Raw genomic sequence first — 14,614 nt, forward strand, 5'->3', positions numbered from 1 at the left:
TGAGCTAAAAACCAGCCTTAAATCCAAAAAGCGTAACTTGTCATTCTCGGGAATTTCATGTGTCAACACAAGAGGCTTTAAACAATCTTCGAACACACCTATCGTTTGAGTCGCAAACGAGTCGAACATAGAAGAATTACAATTTAGAAGAACCAAGAAATCATCCACGTATCTCAATACTTTTAAGACATTCGAGCCTTCTAACTTTTCCTGCAGTTTTTTGCCCATTTTCGCCAATAGAAGATCACTGAGTAGAGGTGCTATGCATGAGCCGATTGAAACACCCTTTTTCTGCAGATAAATGCAATCATTCCATTGAACAAAAGTAGAGGTAAGGTACAGCAAAACCAGGTCAAGAAAATCACGCGCACTGATGCCAGTTTTTAATTCGACATTCAATTCCCCGAAGATTTCTATGTTATCCCTTATACATTCTAATACCTCATCGTGAGGCAGAGAGTAGTATACGTCATTTATGTCAATCGAAAAACCGAAAAGATGAGATTGTTTTGACTGTTTGAAAAATTCTATCAGAGCCTGCGAGTTTTTGATCAAAAATCGGTCATCACTTTAGATGGGTCTGAATAAACAAGCCGAGTTGCTTTTGCCACGTACCATTTTCTGTCACATTGACATAGAAGGGCATGTCAACCTTATGTGTTTGGGCAGAAAAAAACATGCTGAGCCCATTATTGTCACTTTTGCTAATATGCTGTGCTAAGTGTTTTAACTCTAGTTTACGACACAATTCCTTGGCCTGCGTTTTTACTCTATCTAGACGAATGCCGGTACAACATTTGAAAACGGAGTCGATAGCTGTGACCGCCTTTTCTAGGTACAAGCAATTAGGAAGGAAGGCAAAACCACCCTCCTTATCTGACGGCCCGACACAAAGTTCATTGTCTCTAAGAAACTTGGTCGTCTTCCGCACCGGAAGGCTGTTGCTGGTAGGCTTACCCCGCCGGTGCACGTGGATGCCTTCTGAGATGCACCTGTCCGAATCCTTTTGTCCGGCCAGCAACAGAGCGCACCATTGAAAGAAGCTCGGGTGCGGACCTCTCTCGGTCGACGGCGAACTTCAGACCTAGGGCAAGGGTGTTGTGGACGTAGTCTGGGAGGACTACGTCACTGCATGAGTGGACCACACCTGATTGCCGGGGCTTGGTTGGGCGCTGCGCACGAAGGCCAGCGAGCTCACGTGACCACAGGCAGTTTGCAGTGTATTAATACGATTCAGTCGCAGTACTCTCGCCATCTTCTTTTCTTCACTCGCGGTGTTAGTCGACCGAGAGAGGTCCGCAGCCGAGCTTCTTTCAATGGTGCGCTCTGTTGCTGGCCGCGCTTCACCAGAGGATTCGGACAGGTGCATCTCAGAAGGCGTCGACGTGCTCCTACGGCGTAAGCCTACCAGCAACAGCCTTCCGGTGCGGAAGACGACCAAGTTTCTTAGAGACAATGAACTTTGTGTTGTTCCGTCAGATAAGGAGGGTGGTTTCGCCATCCTTCCTAATTGCTTGTACCTAGAAAAGGCGGTCACAGCTATCGACTCCGTTTTCAAATGTTGTACCGGCATTCGTCTAGATAGAGTAAAAACGCAGGCCAAGGAAAAGTGTCGTAAACTAGAGTTAAAACACTTAGCACAGCATATTAGCAAAAAAGACAATAGTGGGCTCAGCATGTTTTTTTTCTGCCAAAACACATAAGGTTGACATGCCCTTCTATGTCAATGTGACAGAAAGTGGTACGTGGCAAAAGCAACTCGGCTTGTTAATTCAGACCCACCTAAAGTGTCTAAAGATTGATGACCCATTTTTGATCAAAAACTTGCAGGCTCTGATAGAATTTTTCAAACTGTCAAATCAATCTAATCTTTTCGGTTTTTCAATTGACACAAAGGACCTATACTACTCTCTGCCTCACGATGGGGTATTAGAATGTATAAGAGATAACATAAAATTGTTCGGGGAATTGAACTTCCAATTAAAAACTGGCATCAGTGCACGAAATTTTCTTGACCTGGTTTTGCTGTACCTTACCTCTACTTTCGTTCAATGAAATGATTGCATTTATCTGCAGAAAAAGAGTGTTTCAATCGGCTCATGCATAGCACCTCTACTCAGTAATCTTCTATTGGCAAAAATGGGCAAAAAACTGCAGGAAAAGTTGGAAGGCTCGAATGTCGTTAAAGTATTCAGATACGTGGATGATTTCTTGGTTCTTCTAAATTGTAATTCTTCTATGTTTCACTCGTTTGCGACTCAAACGATAGGTGTGTTCGAAGATTGTTTAAAGCCTCTTGTGTTGACACATGAAATGCCCGAGAATGACAAGTTACGCTTTTTTGGATTTAAGACTGGTTTTTAGCTCACAGCACATCTGTTGGTGTTATGAACCACGTCAGCAGAAACCTGTACTTCCTTCTTCTTCCGCTCACAGCAAGTTAGTTAAGCGAGGCATAGCACGAACCTGTCTTGAGAATGCCTTAAATAGGTCGTGCGCCCACAATACCTCTGCGAGCTTTAAAGCTCAACTTTCCTGGCTTAAGGCTTCGGGTTTCCCCGAGGCGTTTATCGCTTCTGTTGCTGAGACTATCCTGCGGACTAAAAAGGCAGAGCAGAGGCAGCGACAGAATTCGAGCAACACGGATACAGAACGTGAAAGGATAGCCGTGATTCCATATAAACACCAGATATCACACAGGCTCAAGAAAATCAGAAAAAGTGTTGGAGTTCGTGTCCTGTTCTCGGAACTGTTCAACTTAATCAGCCTCACCAAATCAACAAACCCCCTGAAAACGCAGTCATAAACGGAATGCAGAGTTCAACATAGTAACAGGTATGTGGTATGCTCCCGGGAAGTTGTCTGTAGGACCCCCCTTTCATGCGGTGCTTGTTATGGTGGAACGACCAGAAGGTGTCTGAACGATCAGCTTAGAGAACACGCTAACAATGATAGAAACGGGAAAGATGGTTTTCTTGCTCAGCACTGCGCTGAGTGCAATTGTGTGCCCCTTTTCAAGGACACAGCGACGCTGTACAAGCACAGAGATGAGTGCACCCGAGTCATTGTCGAGGCCGCGCAGATGGCACGCGAACAGGTGCATTGTATTAGCAAGCCCTCCGTGGCTCTGTCCGACAAGGAACTCAGGTTCCTCGACGGTTTCGGTGCGCGCAAGTGGTAATATTATCTTTACCTTTCTGTTTCGTTTTCCTTATAGATTTTTCTTTGCCGTTGTTCTGTGTTTTTTTGTTTTTCGTGTTTTTGTTTTTCTCTAACTCATGTTCTGCTCTTTGTGCCATATTTTTCTTGTCACATGGTTACTGTGTCCTCTATATATTTTTGTGCTTTGCGCAATAAACTCAGTTGTAAGTTAGCGCTCGTGTCTTTCGTGTCCTTCTTGTCTCTGTGTCGTCGTTTTGTTCTCGCGCTATAACTATCGTTATGTCATTCCAGCTAGCCCAAGTTGCCACACTTTTGAGTTACGCAATATTACCCTCAGACATAATTCAGAACGTTTGGATTCACAATGTTCAACAAACTTGAGACCTTATTTCTTAAATAACGCCATTCAAAATCTCAATAGCACATAAAAATGGATGCCAGGTCAGCAGGCTACCACGGCACTGTGTGTCTGAATTCGCCTCTATTTTCTTTTCCTGTCCGCTAAATGCACTACAAGGACATTTGCTGGAGATGATGTTATACAGACCGCTTTCACGGAGAGGAGGAGCGTAGCCTCGAACCGGTGCATTCCCGTCACTCTCTCTCCACTAGCCACCGCTACTGGTGTGTAAAGGATTGCCGTGTGTTGCATGCGCAGCACGTGAGAGGTCTATGTGAAATATCCGACGAAAATAGATCAGCGGGCCACCACGGCACTGCGTTCGGTGCCGACAACAGCTATCGAAAGTACAGAAGGCTCGCAGCCGAGTCACGCAAGGTGCACCTTCCTTCAAAATAGGACACAGGCCTTCGTCTCCGACGTATATTTTATTGCATGTGTCCTTGTGGCCGTTTCTTTTTTACACCAGCTTGTGATTGTTGTGAGGTGCTGGTAAGCTTCATCAACTGCGGCGAAGAGACGCAGTGTCAGAGCTGTTTTGCCCAGAATTCTTCTCTTGTAACATCAACAATCACCATATCTACACAACAGCGCATCAGTTACAATGCTTGTGGCTTCCGAAATCAAAGCGTGTGCAAATTCAAGTATATATTGCTTAACACTTTTCAGCAGAAAGGCGCGCATGACGATTGTTCTTTGGCACCGGGTTGTGCCTCTAGTGTTTCTTCGGCGGCACGTCATTTCACGACTTGTCAATTTTGTGACGATAACTGGGGCAGCTTTATGACAACAGCGCTTTTTTTGCTGCAGCCTGAGTGTCGTAAATAATCGAACCTAAATTGATAAAACCACGTGATCACCTGAAAAAGTGCGTTCGTCGTGATGCTTCCTTTAAAAGGAACGACGGCCATGTTACCGAGAACGAGCGCACTTCCGGCATGCCATCCCAGCTGTCATCATCGGTCTTCGCGCCACCTAAGCTGGACATCCACGATAGACCAGCACAGCTCGTCTGCGGGGAACCACTACAACCAAATGAATTTTTCTCTGCTCCTTCATCCAGCACTACAATATCCGACCCCACCGACTTCGTCGTCTGGCTCCGATCCACCATCGTCATTCTACGCCCATCACCTGCAGCCCACATCATTTGTGTTCAAGGAGCTAGCGCTGTGCACGTACGCTCTCTTCCACGACGACGCCGTCCGCTGGCCTTTCCGTCCACCCTACAGGGGACCCTACCTAGTCGTCAATTGCGACGAAAAGAATTTCACTCTGAGCCTGAACGGGAATTACGTCCGCTTCTCGATTGACCGACTCACGCCCGCATACATCGTTGCGAACGAATCGGGCCGCTCCACTCCATTCACAGGCATACTTCCACCGCCGCCGACGTCGCAGCCCGCTCCTTTCACTACATGCTCTGGATGCTGGGAACACCTCCTAGATTTCTACAGACACTGAGGGTTTTGTATTCCACGGGGGAAGGGGGGATGTGACGGTTATTGCGCACAAACCTGCGTAGCCTCTCTCCCGTTACTGGATAGTCCGGCGTGACACGGCCTCTTGCTGCGACGCGCTTCCGATAAAAGACAACGCCACCACAGTTCCACAGAGGCTGACGGCCCCAGGGGTGACAATAAGACCCAAACAGCCAAGCTCGATTTTATAATTGTTTCCGAACTTTCGAGCATAGCAGCTTGATGCCCACCCCGCTGCTGCAATCACGTAAATAAACGGTCGTTTTGTTTATGTTGCCATGCATCCTTCTGTCGACACGGCATCCCACACTAACAATGAACTTAAAAGAAACGCCCTTGGAAAAAAGTATATACTTTGTTTGTCCAAGCCATGCTGGCTTTCCCTAAACATTGACGTGTCAGATGGCTTGATCAATGGAGGGGTGCGCTGACTGAAGCACATACAGTTGGATGAAAACAGCAATCAAAAATGTCTCAGACTCTACTTTTTTTTTAAGCAACAGGAAGAATTGCTCGCATCAAGCCCAAGATTATTCAGGAAGTTGTTGGTCCTGGCGTGCCTATGAATTGGGATCCTATCGAAATGCACACCACCACTTTCACATCAGACGGACAAACTCAACTCGCTGCCTCAGTTGAGTTGTGGTGACGCTTGCGCCAATTAAACATCACATAACTTCGTCGTCGCAACAGTGTACACTGTTGTCCTTTATGAAAGGCAACACGTGAACACGTGGCCTGCGCTCTGCGGCGGCTGTCTACAGCACCATCAACCGACAACAAAAAGAAACACTTTCGCTTTCAGCATCATCTGTTGCCGAAAAAAATAGTAACGAGTTATGGCTGGTAGACAAGTGCTGCTAGACTGCAGTCTCTCTCTTTCTTCTAACGCCCACTGTGCGTTGTCCACTGCCAACATATCAAACGTTGTTCATGACAACGGCGCAAGCTGCAGTAATCGCCTGATTTCGCTCGCCGCGCGAGCCATCAGGGAACGTAATCTATCTGTACTTGGGAAGTAAAAGCGCTGTGTCGTCTCTTCCTCTGTCTTTCTCTATATTTTTGCGCTGTTTTTACTTCCCAAGTATGAACCACCAACTAGCCCAACCTTCGCTATTATTGTAATCTAGCAGCGCTTCTCTACCGGCCATAATTCGTTATCTTGCTTGGTCATGGATGACGCGAAAAGCGAACGTGTTTTTTTGCATGTCGGATGACGGTGCTGTAGGCAGCCGCCGCAGAGCGCAGGCCACGCGTTCGTGTATTGCTTTTCATAAAAAACGACACTGTACCTTACTGGGAACCACGCGGAGTGACGTCATGAACTTCTTGCTGCACAACTTCTGTGTGGTGTGCCAACAGGATAGTCATGGTACACTTCAGCGTCAATGTGCGTCGACATGAAAACCAGTGTTTTGTCGCGTTTCTCGGTGCCTAACTTGAACTTTGCCTGCTGTCGTCAAGCAGTCAACTATTCACAAGATCACCTGGTAAGACATTGTTGTCACTGCATTACTGCCAATTCAAACACGATTGACCATGTTCTCTTCATTTCGTATGATTCCTAATTCTTTTCGCCTTAATTCGTGTAACAGCCCAATCGGTTTCTATCGCATTCTGTGCTTAAGCCTTGTCCCAAAACTATGACTTTTTGTTTTTTTTTTTTCAAAACACATGTGGTACTAATTTGCATACCCTTACGCGTTGATGCTACATGTTCTATCAGCCAATACCGTCACCACTACGTCCCATCAATAGACATGACGGAGCCGCAAATACTTCACGAAGAAAACAATAACATTCGTCCAACGCACATTTTCTCCACCTTTCTATGTACTTTTTCTTTACAGGCGAGTTAGGTACAGGATGCATGGGCGTGCGAAAAAATCGAAGATGAAGAACCTTGCCAATGTCGCAAGGAACAGTGTGATTCAATTCCAGGATCCGTGGGACAGATGCGCCACCTATATTCTTACGGCGTCACTATGGCTGCAGCCATCAACTTCAAGATGACCTCATTCGACCACACATTGACGTGGCATCGTTACTCCAGCGACCGCTCCTACCACGTAAACAGCATGGGCATGGATCGGGGAGAGCGACAAAGCGTGCTGCATTCGGAAATCCCACACGACACGTCGTCGAAGCTCGACAAGAGAGCCCCCTCGCAAATAGTGCATCAAGCCATTGATAAGCACAACATCTTTCATGAGAATTGGACATTGGCGTAATAACTTTATGTTTCTAAGCATTTACATGTATACATAAAGAGACAAACCAGGGTGAAAATTAACGAGTGGAGAGCGTGCAGACTTAACCAAAAGCGAAACAATGCAACATTTGCGTTGTTTGGCTCCATTTATTTCACTTCAAGTTTGCACATCCTACATCCATTCACGAACGAATCAAGCCAACTAGCTCTACTTCTGTCCTTTCAAGAAGTAAACGCAAGGATATAATTTATTAACGTATCCAGTTAACTACCCCGTGCATCAATACAAAAAGCAAGAGGAACAGACAAAAAAGGAAACTGAAAAGTGGGATAATCTTGTTACGGGGAGAAGGCATCTGAAATATACCTTTACTTTTGGTAAACAAGCAGGCATACAATATGGAGCCCAGTCTGCACGAGCTCGCCCTAAACATCGTCCTCTTTTCTACAATGTTCATTTGTGGCACCCCGTAGCATCATCTCCGGCGGCGAAGGCACCGTCTCGGGCTTGGTTGGTCCGAGTAATATCGCTTCAGCCGAGTGACGTGAACAACATCAGAACACGATCGCGCGCTGGGGGCGTTAAGAGGTTCAATTTCACATCTCACGTCGGTGACTTGGCGCACCACACGGTACGGACCCGAGTACGGTGAAGTCAGCTTTTTGCACAGGCCAACTCGCCGCGACGGCGTCCAGAGAAGGACTGTGTCACCTTGACTGAAGTGTACATCACGATGGCACGCGTTGTAGATCTGTCGTTGTCGTTCCTGCGAATCGCTCATACTCCGGCGAGCAATTTCACGTGCCTCCAAAGCTCCAGAGGTCACATCGCGGGCATATTCTGACGTGTGGCTAATGGCAGGAAGGAGCGTGTTAAAAGGCAACGTAGGTTCACGTCCGTACAGGAGGGAAAATGGTGAGAAACCTGCAGGGTCTTGCCGAGACGTATAATAGGCAAATGTTACCAATGGAAGGGCGGAGTCCCAGTCACGATAGTCGGAAGAAACGTATATGGCGAGAATGTCCGTGATGGTTCTATTTAGCCACTCCATGAGCCCGTTGGTTTGAGGATGATACGCCATGGTGAACTTGTGGTTTGCAGCGCAAAAGTACAATATGTCTTGGATAACCTGTGATAAAAAGTGGCGACCCCGATCGGTAAGCAGTAGCCGAGGAGCGCCGTGGTGTAATATGACGTCTTCTAGAAAAAAGTCAGAGACGTCGGTCGCACAACTGGTAGGAAGGGCCCGCGTGATGACATACCGAGTGGTGTAATCCGTGGCGACTGCTATCCACTTGTTTCCGCTGGCCGATAAAGGGAATGGTCCTAGTAAGTCAACACCTACCCTATAAAATGATTAGGATGAGATCTGAATGGGCTGAAGGCGTCCCGCTGGAAGGGTTGCTGGTTTTTTGCGGTGTTGACAGGATTTGCATGAGGCGACGTAACGGCAGACGGATCGGTAAATACCGGGCCAAAAGAAGTGATGCCGAATGCGGTCATAAGTTCTTGAAAATTCAAGCTGACCAGCTGTCGGAATATCATGGAACTGTGCCAGGACAGTCTGACGCATATGTTGTGGTATGACCAACAGCAGCTCAGGTCCGTCAGGATGCATGCTGTAGCAATGTAAGGCGCCATCTTGGAGCAGGAACGTTGGGAGAGACGGAGTAGTTGTGGGACCACTAAGCCGAAGGATTATATCTCTGAGGTGAAGATCACGACATTGCTGATCTCAGATGTTGGTAAACGTGGAAAGTGCCAAAACGCAAGTAGACTCATCGCTCTCAGAAAGGCCTGCTGGGTCTACTGCATGACGCGACAAGCAATCAGCATCCTCATGGTGGCGACCTGATTTGTAGACGACCATGTAGGAATATTCCTGTAGCCGTAGATCCCACCAGCCGAGGCAACCACTAGGGTCTTTTAAGGACGAACCCAGCATAGGTCGTGGTGATCAGTGACAACCGGGAACCGGGCGTCCATACAAATACGGCCGAATTTTAGCCACTGCCCAGACGAGCGCGAGGCATTCGCGTTCTGTGATGGAGTAATTACGCTCTGCTGGCGATAAAAGACGGCTAGCATATGCAATAACGCGCTCGCAGCCATGCTGTCGTTGTGGCAAGACGGCTCCAATTCCGTGGCCGCTGGCGTCGGTACGCACTTCCATTGGAGCGCATATATCAAAGTGGCCGAGAATGGGTGGCGTAATAAGTCTACTCGTCAGTTCAAGGAATGCTCTGGCTTGTTCAGGTCCCCACACAAAAATCACATTTTTTTTCGTTGTTCCGTGAGCGGGCGTGCGACGTCAGCAAAATTCCGTACAAATTTACAAAAGTATGAACAAAGGCCCACAAAGCTTCGAACGTCGTTCACAGAGGTCGGCACAGGGAAATCCTTGACGGCGCGGATTTTCTCAGGATCGGGATGAACACCAGAAGAATCGACAAGGTGTCCAAGGACAGTGAGCTGCCGGGGGCCGAAGTGACAATTCGACGAGTTTAGTTGGAGCGCTGCTTTGCGGAAAACCGAAATAATTGTTGAGAGACGCTCTAAGTGAGTTTCGAAAGTTGGCGAAAAAACAATGACGTCATCAAGGTAGCATAAGCAGATTGACCACTTGAAACCGTGAAGAAGAGCGTCCATCATTCGTTCGAATGTAGCCGGGGCATTGCATAACCCGAACGGCATTACTTGAACTGATAGAGCCCATCGGGAGTTATAAATGCCGTCTTTTCACGGTCCAGATCATCAACTGATATCTGCCAGTACCCGGAACGAAGGTCGATGGAAGAGAAATAATTTGCTCCACTAAGGCAATCAAGACCGTCATCTATCCGCGGCAGAGGATACACGTCTTTTTTTTAACTTTCTTAAGATATCTGTTGTCGACACAGAAGCGCCAGCTGTTATCTTTCTTTCTCACGAGCACAACGGGCGAAGCCCAAGGACTTGAATAAGGTTCAATGATGTCTCGGGCAAGCATCTTGCCGACTTCTTGTTTGATCACGTGGCGCTCGGTGGAGGAAATTCGATAGGGTCACCGGTGTACTGGATTTGCATCACCGGTGTTGATCCGATGCTTTACGACGGTCGTTTGACCTAGGGGTTGGTCGCAGAGATAAAAGGCGTCTTGATACGACGCAAGAAGGCCACGAAGCGCAGACACATGCTCGGCCGGGAGATCAGAGGCAATCATTCCAGTTATGCAGACTAGTGTACTGCCCGACTGAATACTGGCAGATGACGGCGTATCCTCTGTTAAGGCCGATATGTGGTAGTCGCCAGCCGGGGCAAGGGTTGCAAGGGATATCCCTCGTGGCAGCACTTCAGAGCAAAGTCCAAAGTTCACAATAAGGAGACATGCCACGTTGTCCTTCATTGTGATGATGGTGTGGAGAAACGCAACATTGAGCGAACAGAGGACTGTAGAATTAGGTGAAATGACATAATCGCCGTCAGCCACAGGTGGATCAGAAGAGACGTCGATGTACGTCACAGCTCGACAAAATAGGCGAACAAAGTCGGCGGAGCATAGCTTTGGCGGCGCAGGATCAGGAGGATCAACGGCGTGTGGTAGAACGAGCTGGACAATACAGTAAATAGGGTGGAATGCTCCGACAGAAAATCGGGTCCCTAAATAATGTCATGTCGGCCGTGGTCCAGTACGTAAAACAGAACAGCGGTATGACGTCCAGCAACAGTGACACGGGCGGCACACAACCCAGTGACCGCTGATGTTGCACCATCAGCTGCTCGGACAACAGTGATTGGAGCAGGAGTGAGCACTTTTTTGAGTCGAGCACAAAGGCTGGAATTCATGACTGATATGTGAGCGCCGGTGTCAATGAGTGCTGCCACAGAAGTGCCGTCAACATTTACTTTAATCAAGTTCTTGTGTCCGGGTATCGTGTGTAGAGGAATTTCGGGTCGGGTAGTCGAAACAGGCTCACCTCTAGGAGCTGCGCCCGTCAGTTTTCCGAAGACTGGTGGTAGGAGAGTGAGGGGGAGCGACGTCGGTTAGTTGAGCGGGACATGCGTCCAGAGGGCGACGGGGAGTGGCTTGGTTGGGCGGGCCTGGATGGCGAAGCATCATCTTGTGCCGTGTAGATCCGCATCCGAGAGCCAGCAGGTGGGCGTCGGGTGTTGGCATAATAAGACCATGGCTGCCAACCCCAGGAAGTGCGGCAATGACGTGAAATATGGCCGACTCGTCCACAGTTGAAGCAGATCAGCCTGTCATCGGAAGTTCGCCATTCTGCCGGGTTCCGGTAACGTGGGCGGTTGTTCGGCAGAAGGCTCATCATCATCATCATTAATAGGGGAACAAGAACAAGTTTTTGTAATGGGCTGGAGCATTGGACGGCTCACACGTTACGCTATTCGCATTGTGCGATGACTGGTTGTTCTTTCGCTGTTTTAAATTGTTTTATAAGTCGTATTAACGCGATTGCTTTCCCGATATCGAGTCTGTCTAAGGCAAGTTTGACAACAAGTTAGAAGCATCGGCGTAACTCAGTGGTAGAATACTGGGCTGGCAACCGGGTTCAAGCCCCACGTAATCGGTGCTAGTTTTTTTTTTAATATCACACGATGTGGCTATACGGACGCCGGCGGCGGTGGACTACTGCGCGTGACCCGAGTTGTGATCTTATAACAGCTTTCGCTGTAAAACAAATACGCCCTTGACTAAATTCTGAATGCGCGATCCAGGGCCAGTGAACGGTTGTGCAGTGAGAGCAGTCGGTTTTTTACTAGCAGACGCTGCCTGCGTTGGCCTTGCGAGGCAAGAGAGGGGGAGGAGAGCGACAGTTTTGCGGGTGTCTTCCTGGGGCCGCACGAGACGCGGGCACGGGGCGCAAGGCGCAAAACGCAGGCATGCGCAGTATAGCGTTACACAGGCTAGTCAAAGAACTGCTTCGCATCTAAAACAGCCGGCGACAGCAGGGCGCCTATCACAAACAAGCACCTTCCCTAATCCAATAGCTTACAGCCATTGCTGTCCAGACCTGTACTAAGACAAACGTAAACTCTGTCATCAGCGGGCGGACCTCAAATACATTATCTGGGCTTGTTCCAACCTCGTGAAGGGGCCAAACACCAAATATTTGTATGCACAGCAGTGAGAGACCGCACTGCTTAGCTGAAACATCCCGAACCAGTTACAACTTCTCAGGCAAGCCGGCTAAGGCCGACGGACATTTGTGGATGGCGATCCTTTTACACTTGCTCTTTCAATTGATGTTGTTTCTCTGTGTTTGTATGTGTGTTTCTTGTGTATTCGCCCAAGATGACTCCAAGGCGATATTCACATTCTTTTTATCCTAAGGCTGTGCACCGATCCTCTCGGCCACCGTTCCAAAACTTAAAGCACCTGACGTGTTCTTCCATTTTCTTGCAGCTTCGTGCACCTCACCTCATTTTTCACAGCCTCCTGGATCATATATTGTGCTGGTAGAGTAACTAAAACCTTAATAGCGAACTCAAAACAAGCACATTCCTGGCGTGTGCACAAATGTCAACCTTAGCGCAGAGCAGAGGATGTGGCACGAGTAAACGCAGGCTGACGTATTTCCCCCCTTCCTGTTGGCTGTCCCACAGTGCTCAAAGTTCTCCAAGAAGCTGCAAGTAAAAGAAGAAAACATAATATTATTGAAGCGTGAGCGTTCAAAAGCCCGTTTAACTAAAATTCCGGTGTCGGTACCTCCATCGTTTAATTCGAGCGCAAAACCAGCGTTGTCCGTGAGAGAAAATTCTAGATTGATGCAAATAAATAAAAGCACACTTCAAGTGGGACTCGAATTCATGCCGTCTGGAAGGCAAGCAGCTGTTCTACGACAGAGTGACTGCTTGAAACTGATGCAAAAAAGTTATACGAATGTCATGAAGAGCAAAGAACGTCCTATAAAAACACTGACGGTGTTCTGGTTTCGTCTTGAAGAATAGAATCTGGTCTCGTGCACATCGTCTTTATCCATAGCGAAAAAAATGGGACGCTTATCATGACGTGCCACATTGACTGTTTCAAAGTATATCCTGGAATATCTACTGCAAGTACTGTTGCTCATTGCCCGCTGTGTCATAATTCTTCCTGTTTTTTTTTATATTGCCGAAGGATCGAATAAATGTTGCCGAGGTGCCGCGCGCACTTTCACAATTTTTAATGGATGGGATGTTCTGAACTTTACTCTGAACCACCCACTCGTTGCGCAATACACACGTTTTGACACCTGTAGTAATTCTGCCATGAAATAATATATGCGTTGCGAAGACTTCTCTAACAACACATGCTTAAAGCACTTTTTTAAAGCAGTTCCAAGTGCTCACGTGGCTCCATGGTATACCTTGCCACGGAGAAGCTGTGGTTTCTATCTATACCCACGCTAATTGAACATTTTTCTTTAATATATCTCAAATTTCCGCTTATAGACAACGCAGATTTATCACTCAGAAGCTAGGACGCTGACGCCGCCAGTAGAATTTCTAATAGTGAAGTTTTTTTAGAAAATCGTTCTTTGTCACGTGAACTAAAAAATATCGACGAAGTGAGTGATGATGCGTATCGGTGGGATCGTTCGGTGCTACCGTGAATCTCTCTTGACATTGACCATTCATGCATGTAGTGAATAAGTGTCATGTGGTGTACAGTTATACGCAATGTTTATTGATCATAACTGGTATGTTGTGTCGAATTGTGAATTTCGTTTTGCCTTCACTATTACTACTTTGTTTTATCTATACCTAGCCTGAAGTTGGAAAAGACGGGGTCTGTGTACGTTCCCCTGGTGGTGGGTTTTGTTTCCTGTCATACGAAATGTATCGCAGAGCACATCGAGATGTCATCTACTGCACAAGCCAGTCGTTTTCCGTCATCATCATATTCATCATCGTAATTCTTACAGTGTATCGCGGGTACCTTGCATGTGTTGTGCCGTGATGGCAAAAAGAAAATGTGTGGTCCCGAACGTGTTTGTCTTCATCATCATCGTCGTCGTCAGCGGCGGCTACGGCGCACAACAACGCGAACGGACAAGTCTCGAACATAACGAGCTTATCTCTCTCTCTCTCTCTCTCACCACTGAAATTGGGGGATCTTTAAGCTCCGCCATTAAGAGTTGAATATGATAGTGATGTCCTGCCCGTGCTCGTACTTCAGCCACTTCCTATTTATTGTATCATGTTACTCGAGAGCTACAAAGTGTGGATCTACAAAGAAACAAATAAAGTTGAAAGTGTCTTGTATTAGTGAAGCTTTCGCGTTTGGCTTCATTCTGTGTAATACTTTAAACCACGAGCACTTATGCGCGAGAAATGTTTTCGAAGTTGCTACGCACCCAATATGTGGTTTTAAAAGA

This window comes from Rhipicephalus microplus, chromosome 7, assembly GCF_043290135.1.
Source record: "Rhipicephalus microplus isolate Deutch F79 chromosome 7, USDA_Rmic, whole genome shotgun sequence".
In the NCBI taxonomy this organism is placed as follows: domain Eukaryota; kingdom Metazoa; phylum Arthropoda; class Arachnida; order Ixodida; family Ixodidae; genus Rhipicephalus; species Rhipicephalus microplus.